This window comes from Tamandua tetradactyla, chromosome 4, assembly GCF_023851605.1.
Source record: "Tamandua tetradactyla isolate mTamTet1 chromosome 4, mTamTet1.pri, whole genome shotgun sequence".
In the NCBI taxonomy this organism is placed as follows: Eukaryota; Metazoa; Chordata; class Mammalia; order Pilosa; family Myrmecophagidae; genus Tamandua; species Tamandua tetradactyla.
In genome coordinates this window covers 159,272,874-159,296,526 of record NC_135330.1, presented here as the reverse complement: position 1 = coordinate 159,296,526, position 23,653 = coordinate 159,272,874, and the positions used below count along the sequence as shown (strand labels likewise).

Sequence of the window (23,653 nt, the reverse complement as noted above, 5' to 3'; positions counted from 1 at the left end):
CAGCCTACACAATGGGAGATAATATTTGGAAATGACATATCAGATAAAGGTCTAGTATCCAGAATTTATAAAGAGATTGTTCAACTCAACAACAAAAAGACAGCCAACCCAATTACAAAATGGGAAAAAGACTTGAACAGACACCTACCAGAAGAGGAAATACAAATGGCCAAAAGGCACATGAAGAGATGCTCAATGTCCCTAGCCATTAGAGAAATGCAAATCAAAACCACAATGAGATATCATCTCACACCCACCAGAATGGCCATTATCAACAAAACAGAAAATGACAAGTGCTGGAGAGGATGCGGAGAAAGAGGCACACTTATCCACTGTTGGTGGGAATGTCAAATGGTGCAACCACTGTGAAAGGCAGTTTGGCGGTTCCTCAAAAAGCTGAATATAGAGTTGCCATATGACCCAGCAATACCATTGCTGGGTATCTACTCAAAGGACTTAAGGGCAAAGACACAAACGGACATTTGCACACCAATGTTTATAGCAGCGTTATTTACAATTGCAAAGAGATGGAAACAGCCAAAATCTCCATCAACAGAAGAGTGGCTAAACAAACTGTGGTATATACATACGATGGAATATTATGCAGCTTTAAGACAGGATAAACTTATGAAGCATGTAATAACATGGATGGACCTAGAGAACATTATGCTGAGTGAGTCTAGCCAAAAACTAAAGGACAAATACTGTATGGTCCCACTGATGTGAACAGACATTCGAGAATAAACTTGCAATATGTCATTGTTAACAGAGTCCAGCAGGAGTTAGAAACAGGGTAAGATAATGGGTAATTGGAGCTGAAGGGATACAGACTGTGCAACAGGACTAGATACAAAAACTCAAAAATGGACAGCACAATAATACCTAATTGTAAAGTAATCATGTTAAAACACTGAATGAAGCTGCATCTGAGCTATAGGTTTTTTGTTTGTTTGTTTGTTTACTATTATTATTACTTTTATTTTTTTTCTCTATATTAACATTCTATATCTTTTTCTGTTGTGTTGCTAGTTCTTCTAAACCGATGCAAATGTACTAAGAAACGATGATCATGCATCTATGTGATGATGTTAAGAATTACTGATTGCATATGTAGAATGGTATGATTTCTAAGTGTTGGGTTAATTTCTTTTTTTCCATTAATTAATAAAAAAAAAAACCTAAGCCTTGCCAAGTCCAGAAATCATAAACTACTGTTTCACGGCTCTTATTCATTTCCAATCAAGCCACTTTCCACCTATCTACCTCCACACATCACACACAAACGAGATACCCATCTTAAACCAGACTCAAAAACCGTAAAAACTTCCTGACTTTGCTTTTCTGTTTCTGAGAGGTTCCTAAGACTATTGAGGTTGTACTCTTTCTTCCTGAATCACTTTCCGATGAACAGGCTATTTGGGTAGTATTTTCTGGGAGTCAGCCCACAGCAAGTGAGTGTCATTTACTTGTTTATACCACATTGAATACCAGAATGTTCAATTTATAAGAACATAAAATTATTAGACAACGGGTGAACCACAGTATAATAATAACAAAATATATAATTACTAGATAAGAGTTTAAGCACATTTTTCACTATGGGTGTTATCTCTTAATTCTCTCTCAATAAGAAAAAATGATTACCCAAGAGTGTCTAAGAAAATTATTTCTGCTGTTCGGCTTTTGTGTGAATTCTCTTTAACAGTGCTGATTTATTCCGTTCACTTATTTCCTTTATTTTTTCCGTTCGCATTAAATTCTATGCATAGATGTTTGCTTCCTTATTTTGTTTTTATTTCTAACACTACAATTCCCCAATAAAATTTTCCAAGTTCTTTTTTTCATACAAGGTCTTCATCAACAATATTTCTAAGAAATTTGCTTTCCTCAAATATACACAGGTTCTTCCACTGTCTGCTTTTCATATTTTCTTCTTTTTCCTGCATCGTTTCTTATCTCTGGGTTATGGCAGTAGAGTTGGTAAAGTTTGAAAGAGGTGATTTGTGTTTACAAGTCACTCTCTTTTAAGGAAGATAAGACAGCTTTCAGTTGCAATCTATCCCTAGGATGTTATAGCTCTTTGTAAAAGAAATGTATTTTAATAAGAAATTTGTGTGTAGTATTTATTCCCACTCTTGGGTGGAAAACTAAAACTGTCTTGGGGATTCAATCATATCATCCAAAAAAGTATGTTCACATTTCAAATCCTGGTCCTGTGGGTGTGAACCCATTGTAAATACAATCTCTATATGCAACTTGAGTTAGCGATGGCCCAGCTGAATCAGGTTGGGCTTTACTATGGATTATCGGAGTTCTTTATGAGCAGAGTGAAAGTCAGATGATGGGACAAGCCATGGGGTTGCTGGGTTGCCTTCTAGAAATCAGTGAAGCCCAGAAGAGAGAGACAAAGAGGCTGCCACGTGCCTTGCCCTGCTGTGCGAAAGCCAAGGAAGTCCAGAGATTGTTCACTAGCCAGAAGACACTGACCCTGGGAAAAAACAGTCTTCTAGCCTCTGAAATCATGAGCCAATAAATTCCTGCTGTTAGTTCAATCCATTTTATGGTATTTGTTAAGGCAGCTAGAAAACTGAAACAAACTGTATAGGCTTTATTGATAGAGTTTTATGCTGTAGTCAGTCTCCTTCTGTAGCAGGGAATTCAAGATAGAAAGGAAAGAGGGACTTTCAACTGTCTACAACAAAAACAAACAAACAAAAAACCTGTTTTCTTGCCCAGCAGGGATTACTAAAGTGCTTAAGAAACTTTTTAGTTAACCATTAGATAAAGTTGATGCTAACAATTATACATTAGCTCCAAACTATAGATGCACTATTCATACAGCTTTTCATCTAATGTTGTTTGAAATGGGCAAAATGATTGCCAAGGATAAGTTAAATAAAGGTAGAAAACTACATGACAAGATACAGAATTGATAAAGCACTTAAAGTCTATTAGGCGCATGCTGACAAATTAGCTTGTCTTACATACACCTCCTAATAGAACCTTAAATTAGCTAAAAGAAAAAATATTACAAATCTTTAATTGACACTTTTCAAATTAACATTCTGGCATTTCCAAATAATTCTATATACCTCAGATGGAAATTAATGATTCAGGGAGTTTGGTTCTATTTACTTATTTATAATTTTTTTTTTTGTTTCAACACCAAGACCACATATTTCAAATTATGAAAGAGAAAAGACTCCCTCTGTACTATATGCCTGAATCCAGTGGGCCTAGATATTCTGTCCTTGATTAGAGGAGAATCATGAAAACGAGGTCTTCAAATTTTGGAAGGTTGGATACTGAGGATCTGTCTGTAAATCCACTTTGATAGTCCAGTGCTGGAAACATCTGAAGGATTCAAGAAATCTTTGTTGTAGGTTAAATGAATCCCCTTGGGGTTGAACATCAGTCTACATCTCCTGTGTAGGTCTTTATTATTTACTCTTTTCCAGAGTAGATGGGTGGAAGGTAGCAACAATGCACGTGAATTAATAGGTAGGTTAATAAGTGAATTATTGCTTTAAGAGCATTTCTTCAACTCATAGCTGTTTAAGCATTCTATCAGAGATTTGGGCAATTTTAAGATTTCCCAAAGAATAAGCACTCTTTTAGCCCAATGGGAATATGAGATTTTCTTGTTCCACTGACACTCCAGTTCTGACATTTCGTTTTTAATGGAAAAATGTGAAAGTTATAAGAGCATTTATGTTGAATTACCTACCTATAGATTTTATGTGTTGTTAAACATTCCACTTTCAACCAGCAATTCTCTTTATTGTTTGTACAATCAACAAAGCAAAATTTTCAAGACCGTTAACAGTGGTGATTTGAGTTGTGTGTGTAAGTTTTACGACTTTTATACATTACCTTTACCTTTGATTTATAAATTGGAGATAATGGATCTACAGCCAAATTTTCCATGCATTAATAGAATTTATGAAGTCTTAGAAATTTTAGACTATCTAAGTTTTTTTTTTTTAACTTTGGCAAGCACAGGGAATCCAACTGCTATCTCCAACATGGCAGGCCAGAACTCTGCCACTGAGCCACCGTGGCCCATCTAGCTAACTTGGTTTTAAACTAATAACTATTTTATGGTTCTTCTGGGATTATTTTTGAAATATTACATTACTGAGCTAAGCTTAGATTGTTTATTATTTACCAATATATTTTTGTTTGTATCCTCACTTAATAATGGGTATTCAACAAATATTTAATAGATGTTTTTAAACGAAGAAACAGACTATAAAGCACTTGAAAACACAATTTTGACTGTGTATAACTGATACTCACATTAGGCTAACAGGAATATATGATATTTCATTCAACTTTTGCTCCTGACTTTTTCACTTTTTTTTTTTTTTAACACATGGGCAGGCACTGAAAATCGAACTGGGTCTCGGCATAGCAGGAGAGAATTCTGCCACTGAGCCATCGTCACACTGCCCCCTTTCACTTTTATAAGCATTTCAAACTCAAAGTGATATTTGTTTGAAAAGACTTTGTAAAGAGATAAAATGAAACAAAATCAGATGAAGTGAATTCTTCTGAGAATGCACTTTGCATCCCACTTCTCTAGATTCTTTAGGAAGCGACAAGAAGTCACAAGTAGCAATTAGCCAGAAAGTATTTATTGAGAGGTTACTCACTGCATTCTATTGATTCAGGCTTTAGAAGGCATATAAAGGACTTGGTGACTGCAAGTAAGAAGCGCTTCTATCAAGATAAGGGTGGGGCTGGAGTGAGACCAATGAGGTGAGGCCATGTGAATATCTCCCTCTGTGACTTTGTGAGTTCTGATGGGGGGATCCATGGACCAAATGCTGAAATCATTTAAAAAATATATATAGTTTGCTAGGCTTCACCTAAGCAATGTTGAATTACAGTACATGTGACAAATATTATGAAGGACTCATCTCAGGTGCAAGACAAAGGGGGTGCTAAAAAACCGAGTGATCAAGATAAACAATAGCTTAATGCAATATATTTTTAAAAATCAAAATTAATGCAGAAATCAATGATGAACAAGCATGAAATATTAAATAATTGTGATTAGTACTATTAATCTTTCTTTTTGTGTCAGGCTATAATATAGTTCAGCAGAGCACTTTATCTTAAAAAAACAAAACGGCACTGTGAAACATTACCAAAATAGACTAAATTCTAGGGCAGTGTTTACCTCAGTGCCCTATGTTGGTTGGCTTAGTTGCCCTCCTATCAGGATCTTCCTGCAGTTATGGGCAGATTGTTTGCGGTGACTGCTAGGCTCAATCCTCTTAACTCAGTACCAGATAATACCAAACGGGGCAAGGAGGTTGGCTGGAGGCCCTCTATGGTCTTCAGAATTATGAGTCTGAGCCTCATGCCGCACACCTTGCACACCCCTAGCCACATGCACAAATATATACGTGTATATATCCCACTCATTCCTATGACAATTGAAAGAGTGCATGGGTTCTCTCCAATAGAAGATGGAAAAACATGGACCCAGGAAAAGATAACATGTTCTGTGTGACTTTTTCTATTGGATTTATTTCCTGCAGTGTGCATGAAATAGTATAGCAGTAATACCCCATACAGGCAGTGATCAGCCATGAATAGAAACTGCATAAAACTTCTCAAGGTAATGGACTTTCCCTTCAAGTATTCAGGAAGAAAAGGCTTAGAAATACAAATGAAATTAAGTTAACTGATTTAACAAATTTGTCTGTGTTTCCTTAGGTAAGAGTTGAGAGGTTATTAGAAAATATTGAGGGGATGGAAGCCGTAAGGGGAATTTGAAGCTAGACTAAAGGATCAGGCAAAGCATTTAAATTTAACACTAAGTGGTGAGAAATATGAAAAGAACTGAGAAAATAACCGACTGTAGTTTAGTCTGTGGATATTTCCCATGGGAGGGGGGCAAAGAACTTAGTGTTTAATGGTTTTACAGCACATGATTGAATTGCTTCTTACTACAGTGAATCATTAAAACAATGATCCTGGTTCATCAAGAAGGGCAGAGTGTGTTCAGTAATTCTGTTTAAGAATGTAAGAAAGTAACTGTAATTTTTTAGAAGCTTACTATCAAAACTTTATGTATGTCTATATGGATGCATGTGAATATATGTATGTGCACATGCGCATGTATTTGTATTTGATGTATAAATAAGTAAAACAGTTACTTGGAAAATTAATCTATGATATCATTTCATTGTAATATGGTATCATAATGAGATATTCCTTTTTTTTTTGAGTGGTTCTCTTAACAAAATATTAGGTGTATCTCCTGGAGACAACAACAAAAATAGGCATTAGTCTCTTTCTGTTTAAGACAGAGTGGTAATAGGAAAAAAAAAAGGCTAGATTTGTTATTGGGAATCTTTTATATGAGACCTAGCTTCATAATTTACTAACTTGTGATCATGAGTAGAAGTCATTTAAACTTTTAGATTTACACATTTTGAGAAAAATAATGTCTATTATATCAATTTTTTTGTAGTATGGTTCAGACCAGAAAATGAACTTGCCAAAATTTGGTCAATGTAAAGGATAATATATGTCATTCAAAATGTTTCATTTACTTTGTTGAATAACTGGTCAGTCAATGGAGACCTTATATGTAGAAGTAAACTAGCCTGTATACAACACAGATATTAAAAATTAAAAGTAAAATGTAGATATTCATGACCAGCAATTCTGAATTATAGGGAAATTTAATAGAAGTTTTTTAGACTGAAGGAAATTATGCCCTCTGGAGTATTGGATTTTTGCAAATGAATGAGGACAGCCCAAAATAGTGAATGTGGTTTGCAATTGTATAAAGTGACCATTACTACACAAATGTTTGCAATGTAAATAATTCAACACTCGGCCACTCATTCAGATAGATGGAAAAAACAAGCAGTTTGCTTCTGCTCTGATTGATCTGAAATAGAAAAGATGGTGATAAAAAATAATAGATACATAGATATCATTTTTAAAAAACTTGAACATGAAAAGTAATTAGTAATGCACAGTGAAAATCATCAGAATTTTATTGGGTCATCATAGTGTGGGTTTTAAACTTTATAACATTTTTTTCTATAACGTTTTTAAAAGCATGGTTTTTATAATTATTTTCTCAGCATGAGTGAGTTTAAACAATGAATCTATCCAAATCCCTTTAGACTTTGATATGGCAATTATAATGTCAGTACTACCTCAAAGAGATTTTTTTTGGTAAAGATACAAGTTAATAATCACATAAAAAATACTATAAACTCAATTATAAAAGAATACTTACCCAGATCTAATATAAATTTGAATGTCCTTCACAAGTGTATCTTGGATTTTGGATTTCAATGACAATTGCACTTAATTTGGACATATTTGAGAATCCTTTGAAATTTACAGACTATTATCTTAAAAAAATTCAAATTACATATTAAATTTTTTAAAATATAATTTTAGAAGATTCACAGACACCTTTACGTTCCATTCAGGAATCTAAGTTAGTGACCCTGCTGTCTTTCTTTCCAGGCAATATGTCTACACTAGTTTCCTAGGACTGCCATGGCAGAAGGCCACATGCATGGTGATTTACAACTATGGAAACATATTCTCACAGAGTTCTGGATCCTAGTTGTCGGCCGTTCAATGCTCTCTCTGAAGACTCAAGGGGAGGAATCCATCCTTGACTCTTCCTACTGTTTTGGTAGCTCAGGTGTTATTTGGCTTGTGGCTGCATAACTCCAATTCTGACTCCATCTTCACATGGTCCTCTCTTCTGTTTATCTGTGTCTCTGGGTTCTTCTCTTATAAGGACATTAGTCACATTGGAATAAGTGTCTGCCCTACTCCTTATGAGGCCATCTTAGCTAATTATATCTGAAATAAACCTATTTTCAAACAAGATCACTTTCTGATTTACTGGAGGTTAGGACTTCAGCATATATTTTGGGGCAACAGAATTCAACCCATAACAGGTTCCAGCTGAGTTAAAAATAGGCTGAATGCTCATTTGATCTGAGTTTTCCCTGAATTTAACCAGATCAAACAGTGCAATGCTCATACAAATTTAAAGGTAAGAATAATACTATGAGATTTCTTCTTTCTTCTCTTTTGGAAGTTTAAAGGTTTTATCTAAATTTTTAAAAGTTATCACAGGACAAAATAAGACAATTGAAAATGGGCAGCAAATAGTTATAGAAATGAAATTAAAATGAGAATGAGCAAAAGAAAGCTTTTAAAAATTATAGTAGGCATTTTTTGGCTTATAACCTTTGAAAGTTTTCTTTTGGCGTGAACTTTAAATGGTTGATTGTAGAACAGTTGCAACTGTTAATTTATATTTGCACAGAAAATAATGTAAAAGCAAACCCTTTTCAAGGGATAGGAGCAATTTCTGATTTCATGTCAAAGTGCCCAATTTTCATAAAAAGGAAAGACACTATTGAGCAGCTGAATCTTTAACAGAAAGAAGTGAAAAAAAAAAAAAGGTCTAGAAGTTGGCATTTAAGAGAATGATATAACTGAGGTCAAAGACAAGAAAATAAGAGAGTTATTACAGACGTCACCATAGTTAATTGCTGTATTGTCATATTTCATTGTATGCCAAGAATAAATCCCCAAGTACCGTATCACAATTCATGTTAAAATAGAGTCTCATTGAAAACACTATTTTAGACTGATGATTTAAAGATCATTTGGTAACTCCAAGCAGCTTGTGAATATCCAAAATTCCATTGCTTCCTAGGAGTAACTACCATCATAAAAGTGAAGCTATATGGGGTTTATGACTGCATGATAAATATATACATAATTTAGGGCAACCAAGTAACCTTCCTTTTCTGTTACTCATTCCATATTCCACTCCTGTTCTGGCTACACTCAGCAATGCTAAGATAATAGGGTTAAAGTTTTCAGTGTCTTTCTATGTTGGAGTGTGGAAAGGGAGATGGAAGAGCTGTGAGTCCCCTTCACCCTAATGGGGACTGTGTTGAGACAGAGCTGAAAGACATAAACCTCTAGTGCTGCTCATAAGGAGCGAAACATATAATTGATTCTGTTCTTTTCCCAAAGCCATAGAAAATGCATGAAACTCAATCCATGTTTTTAATACCCCACCTCTTTGCTTTTGAGTATGCACAGCCTTCGCTTGAAAGTGGGCTAGCATCCCACAAAGAATTAAGGCAGTCCTCCATTAAAGTACAAGCTTTACTGAGGTTCAATATTATTCACTTTGCTGGACCACAGCCACTACTGGAAATGGTGTTTTTATTTTCATAATAAGAAATAATTTGGATAAATTTAAAGCAATATTAATGAGTTGATACCTTATATTGAATTCACCTCTATCAGTCTGGTTTGAGGTAATGCTCTGGAATTTGAATCAGATTTAAAACTAAGGTTTATCATCTTCTTTCAAAGTGTCTTCAGCAGATTGCAAGTAAAAAAGATGTATGATACAATTTTTATTGCCACTAATGTAGAGTTGCACAAAGATTAGAAATAATCAGGAAACTGCCCTAATGATTCATGTAAGAAATTGACATGACCTGAGACAAGACAGAGGCAGTGGGACTAGAGAGGATGTAATAGATTTATGAGATATTAAAAAGATGATATGGAACTAGAATTTGATAACAGATTATATATAGTGGATAATGGAAAGAGAAGCATAAGAATAATTGTAAAGATTCTGACTGAGATGACTAGTTGAATTAGGGTTCTGTTAACAAATGAAGATAGTGTTTCAAGGAAAGTAGCAGGTATAAGAAGAAGTCTTAGAGTGCATGGGTGATTCAGTGGTAGAATGCTCACTTTCCATGTGGAAGACCTGAGTTTGAGTCCCAGACCATGCACCTCTCCCTGCCTAAAAAAAAAAAAAAAAAAAAAAGAAGTCTCGAACATGTTTGGTTTGAAGGGAGCATCTAACTGGAGGCACTCAGTATGACTTTGTATAATGGTCTGAATTTATCTGAGAGAACTGTTACAGAGATATGAATTTAGGATTCAACATCTTGTAACTGATAGAGTCACAAGTTTAAAAGAGATATTTTGGGGAGAATATTCAGAACAGGCACTATTATCTGGGATAGGATATTCTATTGGGGGCGTATTTGAAACATCTAGAGGGAGGAGGTTTCAAACTGTATATGTAATTTTACTCCTTCTTCAAGTTTATGATATAGTCCTGAATAGAATGTCCCATCATTATTCTCCCAACTTGAGATTCATTTTTATAGTGAGTTCTTTATGATGGAAGTGTGGAGCACCTAGGGTGATGCATAGATGAACAAACACTAGATTGATAAACACTAGAGAAAAGAACTTTGGAAAATTTCTGAAACTCCCCCATAATTCCCCATAATGATAAAAAGTTGAGTAACTACACAATTTAGTGGTTACTGTCTCTTAGGAAAGTCAAACAAGTGATTAAATGATTTTAGCATAATGCAATGAGAGCAACAATAAAGATATTCCTGTTGTGTTATGGGAGACTGGAATACAAACAGCAGATCTGTGTTTGGGCATAATAGTGATGATGGCGTAGGTGTAACAGGAAGAGAGGATGCCTGAACTGTTTTGAAGTTGGGTGAAGCAGACAATGGAATTTGCCAAATATTATTATTATCATATATAATATAGAATTGCTTTTGACTGCAAGTAACAGAAAATCCAATCAATAGCTCAATCGCAATTTTAATTTTCTTTTATAACATGAAGGTTGCTGTTTTGTTTTCCCACCTGCTAAAACAAATACCATGGAACGACTTGGTTTAAGCAATGAGAATTTATGGGCTCACGTTTTTGAGGCTAGGAGAAGTCCAAGATTAAGGGGTCAACAAAGTGATACTTTCTTCCTGAAAACTGGCATTCTGGGGCTGGCTGCCAGCAATCCTTGGTCCTTGGGTTTTCTCTCATGTGGCAATGCACATGGCAGCCTCTCCTGGCCTCCTCTCCATCTGAATTTCACTCTGCCTATAAGAATTCCAGTAATGATGGAATAAGCCCAACCTGATGCAGTGGAGACACACCTTAAATGAAGCAATATACTGAAGAGATCTTATTTAGAAAGGATCCACACTCACCAGATTGTAGACCAAGACCAAGAACCTGTCCAAACTGGAGTACATAATTCCATCCACCACAACTGAATATGGCCTCCTTTCAATGCTTGATAGTTTGTCACGTTGCCCTTCCATTGACTGCATCGAAGTCTAATAGGCTCCCACATTTTAAGAAAAATTGCCACATTCAAAGTTTGGGAACAGCCTGAGGTATGAGATTGTCTGGAAAAAAGACCCTACTAAATATCATCTTTCCCTTCTTCCTCTTACAGTCAAGGTTGTATGGCTAGAAATGATTGTGTTGGGGAAATAACCCATACTATTTTGCTGTCTATTAGTGCCACTATCTGATGGTGTCAGATAGGATTTGATTTGGGAAGGTCAGGACAATCTTGCATAATATGCAAAAGAAGTTGGATTTCATGGTAACTGTGAGGGAGTGCCAGTGAAAATTTTCAAGCAAAAGTGAGATTTCAGTTTTAAACTGAACAGTTTAAGCAGTTCAGGCTGTCAAGAGAGTGAACAGTATATTTGAGGAGGTCAAGACTAGAGGTAGCTATTACAGTAACCCTAATGAGAAATAATTATGTTGATGTGGAGTGAAATGGGGACTAGAAATTAGACTCATAAAAGGGGAGGGAAACATATGAAGTATATTAGTAAAGTTTACTTCATCAAATTTGATGATTTATATGTGAGGCAATAAAGAACAGTGGTAGAGGACCTCCAGTTAAATGACATGGCTACATAAATACATGTGATACCATGAACTGAGAGAGGGAACAATGCAGGAAAAGAAAATGTAGAAGGAGGATTTCTGACCAAACAGGAAATACTGAACACATGTATGTATCTACTTCTATGTGAAATTCACTGAAATTACAGAAAGGAAATTATTTGCAAAGCCACAAGGAAAAAAGTTAAGAGAGAAGGATATTAAAAGATAAACATATGCACAGAGCTTCCAAAAGACTTTTAGCTGGTAGTTTAGCCAAATGTACACAGATGTTATAAAAACCCACTAACATGAAAGTCAAAGAAAAAATGAAGAGATGAGGAAAGGGGGACAGAGAAGAAACAACTATAATGCAAGGCCATGAAGGAAATGTCAAAGCAATTAAGGACAGAAAAATAGAAATTATTTACAGTTAATAACCTCAGAAAGATAAGAATTGCTGTTTTCCATGAGACGAGAACATGAAGTTTAAGGTCAGAGAAATAAGAAAAAGATTCTAGAAATTATAAAAGAGATACAATTTTAAAATTAGTAGAAAAGCAACCAGAAGAAAAACAGAAAATTGAAGGCAAAAATGGAAAGATAAGAAAGTTATTATATGTTTTATGTTGGTTTTGGAAGAATAGAATTATTTAATAACAGCAAAATTGTTCAATAACTGAAAGGCAGTAAAGGAATGCCCTGAAGTTTTGAGACAGAGAGTACAGGGAAGGGAGGGAAAGAGAAGGAGAGCCTCATGAAAAACAGTTGGGGTACTGAATGGCTTTTGGCTTAACAACAGAACCACTGGATGCTAAATAATAGGTAACAATGGAGTATGCCTTAAAAATCAGAGGAAATACTTTATCTTGGAGTTCTATCCAAAACTAAACTTTTGCTCAAGTTTGAATAGATAGAATTCTAGGATGAAAATTTTCTTTCTCTGAATTTGAAGGCATGAACAATTGTAATTTAGCCCCCAGTGCTACTGTTGATTTAACACAGAAATGTTATATGAATGTGTTGGCAGATAGGAAAGTATTTTGGGTGTCATCAACTATTTGCTTTATGAATGGTATAATAAAAGTAAATGCCCATTTTCCATAATGAGAAACTGTAGATACTACAGTCAATTTTCAGTAGATTATGGTGTGGTAACGAACAACTCCCACAGGTAATTGGCTTAAAACAAGGTTCTCTTACATTAATATCCGGTATGTATCAGCTTTGCAGCTACACCAAAGCATCTTCATTTCGGAATCAATACTTAAAGGGTGTCCATTTTCTGAGATATGCTATTCTTACAGTAAATAAAAATGGCAGAATGATAAAATGGCTCTTAAAACCATTGGTTATAATATGTATTCTATACCTATTTATATTCTATCGCTTAAAGTAGGTTACATTTTCAAGATATTATCAATGGAGTATGGAATAATAATGCCCTTACATGGGTATAAATAATTTGAAATCATAATGCATGATTAAAATGGAAAATCCCAGACATAGCTATATAAGCATAGTTTGTCACAATATGGAGGTAAATACTGCAAAAACAGCTAAAAGGTTTGAAAGTGCTTGACGCTAGGGAATAGGACTTAGAGATGTTGGGTCAAGTGGTTATTAGGGAATCAAGAAATTTCCAGACAACTGTACCATCATTTTAGGGTCTATCAGCTTCATAGCCCTTTGAATTCCAGCCCTGCCTACTGAAGAAATACTTTACTTCACCAACATATTCACTGTCATGTTCCTAGGGACAAATCTAAGTTTACTCAAGAAGGTTTTAAAATGTTCAAGCCATCAGATAACTCAGGAGCAAATCAATTTTCCTACTACACTAATTCTGGCTCTGTTCCCAGGTTAATATATTTTTCCTCTTCAATCAAGCCAGGTCTAAACCCTACATCTATTTCTAATAGTACTCCAACTCTTTCTTATTATCTGTGCTATCTTTTTATTATCTGCAATTATCCATCTTATCTTTGTCATCTAACTAATACTATAATGTCCATCTAGGGTTGGAGTTTTATGTGCTCTTATTTGCTTCCCCTTCTAGGTACTGATGTCTCTTACTAAACACTGGCTCTGCAGTGGGACACAGGAAATGATGGCAGATTTGACATTTGCCCCGCTGAGTTTCAGAGTACTGCCTGTAGTGGTGGCACCTTCGTAACATTGTGTTGGACAGTCAGGAGGCCAAATGTTTTCTTGGATTGCCATCTGTTGTCTGTATTCTTCCTACTGAGCTGGACTTCAACCCATCAGATATAGTCGACTCTTACCACCTAGAGGCAGTTTATAGTTCCAAGTGCTTTACCTCTTCCTGTCTAGCCTGCCCAACGTGCTTTTGGACATTATGATTACTCCTTTTGGCAGAACCTGTGCATCAATTAGGATATGTTTGACTTTAAATATCAGAAAATCTGACTCAAACTGATGCAAATGATAAAGAAACTTATTTGTTCCTCAAACTTGAAGTTTAAAGATAAGATTACTTTACGGTTAGGATCAGCTAATGGCTCCATATTGTACATATAGTTATGGAGATGTGGCTAAAGGTGCAGTAATAAGACAGAGAATTTTAATGCCTTTCTCATTCTGGTTTTGGAGAAAGGTCTCAAAGTGAAAACTGCCCTAATGTTTGTGAGGTTTGATTTAATTTAGAAATCAATTTTAAATGAGAGTTAGTGAATTCAACTGAAAGTTTTTACTCTTCTAATTTGGAGAAATCAAAATACAGCAAATGGTGGAACTCATATTGGTATTTGTAGGGTAGGCATATAATTTAGCTGTATATTTGGTAGTGACATATATGAGGGTTAAGCTGGAGGTGTACATGTTGGTGACTTATCTCTGATATTATATCACATTTTATTCAATATAATTTCTACTCCCAAAAGGGCTTGAGGGAAAACAAAATGAATTAATTAGTTAATATTCCTAGGAGAGTATTATAATTTGAGAAGTAAGAATCCACTTAAGGTGTAGGAGGTATGCCTAAGGAATAATGTGGAGCCTTTGTGATTTTTGTCTTTATGAATTGGGTTTCCGTGCTCCCTCTCATGTATGTATTTTAATAATCTTAAGAATGTATGCGTGTGTGTTTTATAAACTACTGTATTTTAAGCATTATAACTTGTGTTTTGGCATGTTTAAGTTACACTATAGCTCAAATAAACTTCTTAGTCTGTAACCTTGCAATGTTATAAAAGTAATTTTATAAAAAGATATAATTATGTGTGCTACTTAAATTAGCATCTTCAGGTATTTTTCCTCTCTCCTTCTTTCCCATGCCTTACACAAAGCCTTATCCTTGGCAAGTATTTAGTAAAACTTTGTTTAGATATTTTAATATTATTTGTTTGCCTACCTACTTCTTTTTTTCTCTACCCTTCTTTCCTTTGAGATTTTTCACCTCCGTTATTAGATCTTATCCAGGATTATGTATTGCATTTAATTGTCATTCTCTCTTTAGCTGCTCTCTTTTCTTTTTTAAGTTGTAGGAATGTATATACAACATCAACTTTCTCATTTTAATCACTCCATGCATATCATTCAGTGAGATTAATCACCTCACCATGAGGTGTATTTCATGTTTTCATTAAAATAGGGGAATTTTCAGGCATTAGTTGTTTCTCCTCTTGGGTATCTCATAATGCAGACATTGGTACACCTGACAGTGTTCCAGAGTCTCTTTGGTTATGTTCCCTTTTCTTCATTTTTTATACTCTTTGTTTCTCATACTGTATGATTTCAATAGTCTTATCTTCACATTCACTGATTCTTTCTTCCATCTGCTCTAAGCTGCTGTTGAAGCCTTCTAAGGAATTTTATATTTTAAGTATTGTGGTTTTCAACTCCAGTACTTATTTGGTTCTGTTTTAAAATGTCTTTTTATTAAGAGTCTCATAATTTTCATTCATTGCTTTCCTGATATCCTTCAGTTCTTTCTCTCTGTTTTCCTTTATCTTTTATAGCATATTAAATTAATTTTTAGAAGTTTTTTTCTGGTCTTTTTTGTTGATGGCTTCTGAAGTTTTATCTTGTTCCTTTGGATGGGCCATCATTTCCTATTTATTTGTTTGTCTCATAATCTTTTACTGCACACTGTCAATTTTAATATTTTAACATGTTAACTATGAGATTTAATCTCTACACTGTTTATTCCTTAAATGTGTGTCCAGCTAGTGACATGACAGGGATTTCCTTGAGTGCCAAGAGCTAATGGAAACAAACAAACAATTGCAAAAATTAGCTTTTAGTCTTCGCAAATTGGTTCTGCATTGTCTAGTGTTCTTCTTCAGAGTTAAGCCATATTATCAAGAAGATCAGCATGAAGCAAAAGTGTGGTTGTCTCCATCTTTTCTGAGCATGTGTCTGGTCCTGAGCATATGCTCCTGTTCTTACTCATTCTCCAGTTATAGGGGTTTCAAATGCCTCTTCTAGTCCCTATGTAATATAATTTTTTCCTCTTCTGGGTGCTCTATTGTATGTCTTAAAGCAGACAATCCTTTTCCCCAGGCCACCTTGACTTCACTTTTTCTTACCCTGCCTTGCTCTCTGCAAGGTCTTTCTGTCTACAGGGAAAGTTCTGGGAGGATGAGCCTGAGTTGAGTGTCCTGTTTCAGTCCTACATTCTACCACCTGGTAGCAGCATATGGCACCCCAGTATGTCCATAGGAGTTATTCTGCTTCCTCCAGAACTTGGCCAGGTATCCTCAATAGGAATGCAGGTTGACTCTATAGTGTGCCAGGGAGAAGATGAGAGAGAAGCCAGCAACTGTGCCATGCCACAAGTTTCTCCAATCAATTTTAAGTTATATTTTCTTGATTTTGCACTCACCCAATTACTGCAACCCTTTAACAGTTTTCCAGAGTTTTGAGGAAGATGGCTAAGTAAAATAAAATGCCACCTGCATGGGTTCTTGCCAGGATGGACCCCTTTCCAAGAAAAGATTTTCCAGAAGACAAAAACAATTGACCTTTAGGGGCTTTCTGAGAAAATGGAACAATGTAAACATGTTATAAAATTGTAGACAAGAAACACCTGGTAAGAAACCAGTTTAATCCCATTTTGATAGCATATCAAAATAGAAAAGCATGTCATACTAATCCATGTATATCTGCTACCTAATCCCCCATATGTAAGAAGGATGCTTGATGTCAGCCTCCCAGAACATTTCCTCACTTGCTTCTGCATTTGCTTTATTATCCCTTTCCAATCCCTCAGCAGAGCTCCTGACCACTTTCTGTTTGGTGCTGCCCAATTTATGAATATTTTGTTGGTCAAATAAAGCTTAACAAAAATTTTAAATGCATCACTTTATCTTTGATATAGCTCTGCCAAGTTTTGCTAGCTATTCAAAGATTCTGTGGGAGAATGGAGTCCTGAAGCATTTTACGCCACCATCTGGGTCGACTGGCACTCCATAAGTGAGGGTATTAATAATGACCACATGATAGAATCATTGTAAAGACTGAGGACATTTATGTGAAGTAGTTAGAATTGTGGCTCCCACATATGAAGTCCTGAATTTATGTTAGTTAAAATTATTCTCCAGTAGCCTGCTAAAGATAAACTGAGCCTTGTGATGTTAATACTTTTTTTTAAATATGGTCATAATGAAGGTTTACCCTTCAAAAACTGATTGTGGAAAATAAGCTATATCAATATTTTTCTGCTTTTTAGACAATATGATATGGCTTCTTTTTCATCAATGTACAGATGAGGAGTTGGAGACATAATCCAACTTCTCATCTAGACCTTATTATTTCTAGACCTTATTATTGATTTATGAGTGTTTAATGTTGAGTCTTCTTAGACCTTTAGTTTTAGCTAACAATGTAAGAAATTCAATTAACTTTTAAACCTAGCTGTCTTTACTCATTTATTGAAGCTACTAAAAAAACGTTAAGTGCCAGGCACTGAGCGAACTGACTATGGACACTAAACACAGAGATTCCATTCTCCGGTTGCTGAAAGGCTATGTGCAGATGGAGTGGAGATTGCCATATGTAAAGAAGACAACATCATTAGTAACATAAGCTCATTTTGTATTTATTATTTTAATTTAGCTTGTGAAAGAGTACTTTTAAAAAGAAAATCCATAGAAAATGAAACAGTCAAACCTCTTTTATTGGAAAATATTTATTCAGGAAGCTCTTTGAAAGAAAAGAATTCTTTTGTCTCAGTCTTTAATCTACAAAATTCTGCAGCCAGGGTTATTGCTATTGATTCACCATTATTAGATGAATGCACATTAATTGATTCTTTACAAACCAAGGTTTTCCCTGGTGAGTTTATTTTTTGGTACATTTTTATCCTTCCCTTATTCAATTTTACCTTTAAATATACCAAGTCTCAAACTCATATTAAACTTATGATATAATTATCTCTTTGCCTACCTTCTCCAATTACATGTATTTTTCTCTCTTCCTTCTTCCCCCATGTCAAATCCATGTTTATTTAGATGAGATTTAAGTTCACTATCATTTTTTAACTTAGATATTTTTTAAATAATAAAAGTAAAAAATAATGAAAATTTTTTTTTCTATTTTTCAGTTTTATCACAAGACTACTTGTCAGGAGCTAGAGAAGAGGACAGAGGAGCTTCTACAAACTAAGGAGTCTTGAATGGTCTTATGCAAACACCCACTTTCACTGCCTGGGATCTTTATAACAACATTATGGATTAGGTGTGGAGGGTGTATTATGTAACTCAGTACAAGCCATGGGATATAGTTAAAGTGTGCCTGACTTGAATCCTGCAGCCTTCTTTTATATTCCAGATCTGTATTTTGCCTGCATTGAGATTTCAGATAATTTCTATCTGTGGTAGAATTCTCCCAATGTGAAATGGGAATAGAAATACCTATTTTGTTCGACTCCTAGGTGTGATTGGATGGATCAATTGAAATAATGAAAGACCTTAATAGTAACGATTAAAGTATTCTAGTAGTATAAATAAGAGGTTTAAATTTAGATGAAGGTGAGACCAGATGCAGATGACCTAGGTAAATCAAGTGTGGTCTGTTTTTAAAGAATTTAAAGAATAAAGGAAGAAGCCAACCCACATAGGGTATGTATCAGGGAAGTGCTTGCTATTTTTAATGACAGAAAGAGGTATAACTTTGCAGACATCTTACAAAGGTTTCAGAAGTGGACAGCATTTGCAAATAAGTTTGTGTGAGACAGGGTCATATGTGTATCTTTTGAAAGTTCAAAGGCTTCCCTTTCTGTCCCACAATATGCACCCAGGGCTGGAGACTTTCACTTTGTCTGCCCCAGGTCACTTGCTCTGAAGCAGGTACACTTTATCAACCTTGGTGCAATACATTATGCACTATGAATACAGGATGCAGTTGAGCACATTGCAATGAACCCAGGGACAAGTGGCTCTCATTTATCACCCCAGCAGCAACAGAGCTGGTTAAACTTATAGCTACAGGATTGGGAAAGGGGTCAGTTACCGAGATGTCCCACTTCATAGTCTCTAACAAATTTATTTCAGGGTGTTATGCTTATTTTTAATTTTTTATGCATGTATTCATAACCTACTTATAGAATTTGAGATTCAAATTTCGTTCTAAACATCCTGTTCTCTGTGGCGGGTAGTTAAATATCCAAATCAAGTTGTCTCAAGCAGCAGAATAAAAGGATAAGGGACAACTCTGTTTAATGTTCTGTTATCTAATGTACAAGAAGACAATGTCTGCTCACTTTTAGTTTTACAAGAGAATTAAAAGATGGAACTTTTTAAATCTCCATAATTAGACAGACACATAATATAATTCAGTTGTAATCAATTCCTCTTTTTCCACAAAAGGCGACTGGATAGTCACTGAAAATGCAGATGGCCAGTTTTAAATTTGAGGATTTGGGAGCTGATGGAAGGAAAAGGTGAGACAGTAACACACAGCCAGCTTTATTTGGGGCCAGAAATTGGACAGGTTTTGTAAGAAGGGAAGTCTCTCACCGCAGATGTTCCAGAGCAAGTGGCTCAAGGGCCACCACCCAGAAGTAGAAGAGAGAACTCCCAGGAAGGAGGAGAATGGAGGAGAGGGCTTATATATCCAGCATGATCAGGAGTCTCTCAGTCACAGAGCTTGGAAGGGAAGCAGTAGCTTGGTATCTTTTATAGCCCTAGGGTCTTTCTTATCTATGGCTAACAGATGTTGGATACAATTTCATGGGATATGCAAAGCAAATAGGCTCTACATGGCTAAAAATATACTTATTTGGGCTGTGTTTAAAGCAATCAGATGTGTAAGAATTTGATTTGGTGCCAGTTGGCTTTGGGGCTAATTGTCCTGGGAAGAAATAAGCAACCTAGGGGCCGAGGCAGAGAAGCCATCTTTGGCCATTTATATAACACGGTTATATAGTACAGGTATGGTTGAAAAATGATAGATACTCACTGATTATCAATAACTGAGTATGTCTACCTGAATGGCCTACTCCATATATTAAATAATGTTCTTGAAATCCCAGGCAAGCATGCTATTAACAAGGTAGCTGGGCTAGAATTCAAGTGAATGATCACAATAACTAATTTAAGTTTATTTGGGAAAGATGGGGAATTGTGATTTCAGAAATTGTGTAGGGCAATACCTTCCCAAAGAAGTTATGTTACCTCCCTCCCTGCTCCCCATTATAGCAAGACTTAACAAAATATGTTAACCCTTGATTAAAGCAATGATTTTCAGGTCAGATTAGCTATATTAAGGAAGTATTATTCTTGCTCCACATTTAGAGGGGTTCAGGGTCTAAAAAGCTTCTCTAGAATTTATAGGATTAAACCTACTGTGTGTCAGCTGGACTCTAAACTTTATGGAATTCCCGAAACATTGCTACAGAATTTTAATGCCCACAATTTTAACTGCTCCAAAAAGTCTAAAAATTACTGATAAAAACATTCTCTATAGTCAAGCATCTGTAGCTTGAGCTCTTGAAAATCTCTTAATCTGGCAAGAGACCAATATTAATCAATTTGGGTTTTTACTGGACCTATAATTGATATTCATTTGAAATCATAAATATGAAATAGTTTCCATTAAAATAGGCCCACCTCCTAACAACGCAGTAATTTTATACTTTAGACAATATAGATTCATACATGGAAGAGCTGGGTTCAAGTAGCTGACAACATGCAGAATTAAATTTGTAACTGGCTCTTGAAGGTAAAACCAAAGACACAAATTAAAGTAGTTTTGCCTGATGGACAAAGCATTTTAAGTACAAGTCCTATTTTTATTATTTAAGCATTACTTGCAATATAATTCTCCTCTGTTAACAAAATTACCACTCCCTTTTAAAAAGATATCTGGGACTAGCATAGAGGAAATTTCAAATAGCATTTTTACTGCTCTATATTCTAGTATTTTCTTCTGCTTCTTATGTCTTAGTATCTTTTGTAAGTAACCCCAGTGAACATGGGATGGCTGAGCAAACAGTGATATTAAGTAATGTGCTGATTTAAAAGTATTATGTGTCGCAGAAAAAACCATGTTTTAATCCTGATTCAATCTTGTGTAGGCAGTCATCTCTTTTAATTCTGATTTAATAATGTAGGTTGGAATCTTTTGATTAGTTTACAGCCACAGAGATGTGGTATGCCCAATTGTTGTTATTAACTCTGGTGAGATAGAGACGTGACTCCACCTATTCCTGGGGGGTCTTGATTAGATTACTAGAGTCTTTAAAAGGGGAATCATTTTGGAGAAACACCAAAAATGACAGAGCCTAGAGAAATGACAGAATCCTCAGAGCTGACAGAAATTTCACAGCAGAGCTGACACAGATGTGGACACATGGGGAACAGAGACATGAATGTTTGGAGATGCTTGGAGCCCAGCAGATGTCCCCATGAGATGTTAAGCAAGCCTGAACATGGAGAAGCAGATGCCAACCACGTGACTATCCAGCTAACAAAGGTGTTGCTAATCCATGGACCTTCCTTGAATTAAGGAAACCTTGTTGGTGCCTTAATTTGGGATCTTTAATTGCCTTAGAACTGTAAACCTGTAACTTATTTAATTTCCCTTTTGTAAAAGCCATTCTAGTTCTGGTATATCACATTCAGGCACCTTGCAAACTAATATAAGTAATCAAACAGAATTTGATTGCATTACAGCACAAAGTGTTTGATATAGGAACAAAATCATAATAAATTATGTATTATAAAAATAGTAAGATGAAACATAAAAATAAAGCAGAAAAACTCATTAGGAAATATTGTAGGCAAGAATATTTTGTTAAAAGGAGATGGTAAATCTAGGAAAGAAACGTGGGGTTTCATTTCCAATTTCATTTTTAATCACCTGATAGAACTAAAGAAAAAGACATTTTGAATAGAGATGTGATCATGTGGTCTCTTAGTATTCCAATGGAATTCCAAAAAATTCACATTGCTTTAGAATGCTTAGCAAAGGGAGTATTTGTACATCTGTTTCCATGTGAAATTCAACTGATGTGTCCATGTTTCTGATATTCTGAGAGCCTGGTATCCCTTCCATTGTGTCAACATCCTCCATTCTGAAAATGACAGTAGTCTCAGACCTCTCTCTTATCCATCCCACAGGGATTTTATTCCTCCCTCCTTAGACCCACTGGAAGCATTTCTGACCAGGCCTGGCTTCCTGTGCTGCACACACTGGTGCCTCTGCTCCTCAACTATTTGGGCAGAATCCGCATTCCCTATGCCAGTGCAAGCCTGACTCTCCCCCATGTACTGGAACTAACTCTTGAGTGGATATCTGTTCTTCTCGCTACCACTGAAAACTGTGGGAGTTCAATCAATGCTAAAGAGAATGAAGGCAGGTCTACTTCACACGTATCTCTATGTGTGTGTATTTGGTATGTGTATGCATATAAGAGCCCTTTGTAATATCTGTTAGTGAAATTCTTCAGTTAATATATGCAATAATAGCTTATATGTGGCCTGGATTCAGATACTTACTACTATTTAAACATTTTTATAGGAACATATACACTGCTGTGCTGGTTTGAAAGCATTTATGGACTCTAGAAAAAGCCACATTTTAATCAAAATCCCATTTCATCAAGGCAGAATAATCCCTATTCAATGCTGTATGTTTGAATCTGTAATTAGATCATCTTCCTGGAGATGTGACTCAATCGAGAGTGGTTGTTAAACTGGATTAGGTGAGGATGTGTCTCCACCCATTCAGGTTTGTCTCGATTAGTTTACTGCAATCCTATAAAAGAGGAAACATTTTAGAGAATGAGGGATTCTGAGAGAGCAGAGCAGAACAACATAGCCATGGAAAGCAGAGTCCACCAGTCAGCTACCTTTGGAGATGAAGAAGGAAAATGCCTCCCAGGGAGCTTCATGAAATGGAAGCCAGGAGAAGAAGTTAGCAGATGATGCCGTGTTTGCCATGTGCCTTTCCAGGTGAGAGAGAAACCCTGAACTTCATCAGCCTTCTTGAACCAAGGTGTCTTTTCCTGGATGCCTTCGATTGGACATTTCTATAGACCTGTTTTAATTGGGACATTTTCTCAGGCTTAGAACTGTAAACTAGCAACTTATTAAACTTCCCTTTTTAAAAGCCATTCTGTTTCTGTTATATTGCATTCTGGCAGCTAGCAAACTAGAACAACTGCATTCCAAGAAAATGAAAAGTATAAAAGTCAAATTCTGATGTTCCACCACATCTATATATCAATCTATTACAAAATAGATTACCAAATACAAAAAGATTAGGACATGCTAAATATAATTAACATGTCAATTGATATTAGAAAACATCAATTTTATTTAATAATCTTTAGGATTATTAGTAAAGACACTAATTATTCTACTTCACTATAAATTCAGAAAGAACAGATTTCTTCAGTAAATTCAAATTTTCTGATAGTTGCTACAAAATATGT

The 23,653-nt window shown here is 35.4% G+C and overlaps 1 long non-coding RNA gene across 10 annotated transcripts in view; it reads left to right on the top strand.

Moving 5' to 3' along the window:
* The window catches only part of LOC143681463 (uncharacterized), a 114,741-nt gene extending 95,900 nt beyond the window's left edge, over positions 1–18,841 (top strand). For 6 of the 10 annotated variants that reach the window (XR_013174657.1, XR_013174664.1, XR_013174663.1 and 3 more), the window contains one exon: positions 18,320–18,841. This is a non-coding gene — a long non-coding RNA (uncharacterized LOC143681463). Of the gene's footprint in view, positions 1–7,506; positions 7,682–18,319 lie in introns of all 10 variants that reach the window. The other 4 variants (XR_013174659.1, XR_013174660.1, XR_013174662.1 and 1 more) reach the window with 1 other exon arrangement.
* The last annotated feature ends 4,812 nt before the right edge of the window (positions 18,842–23,653 follow it).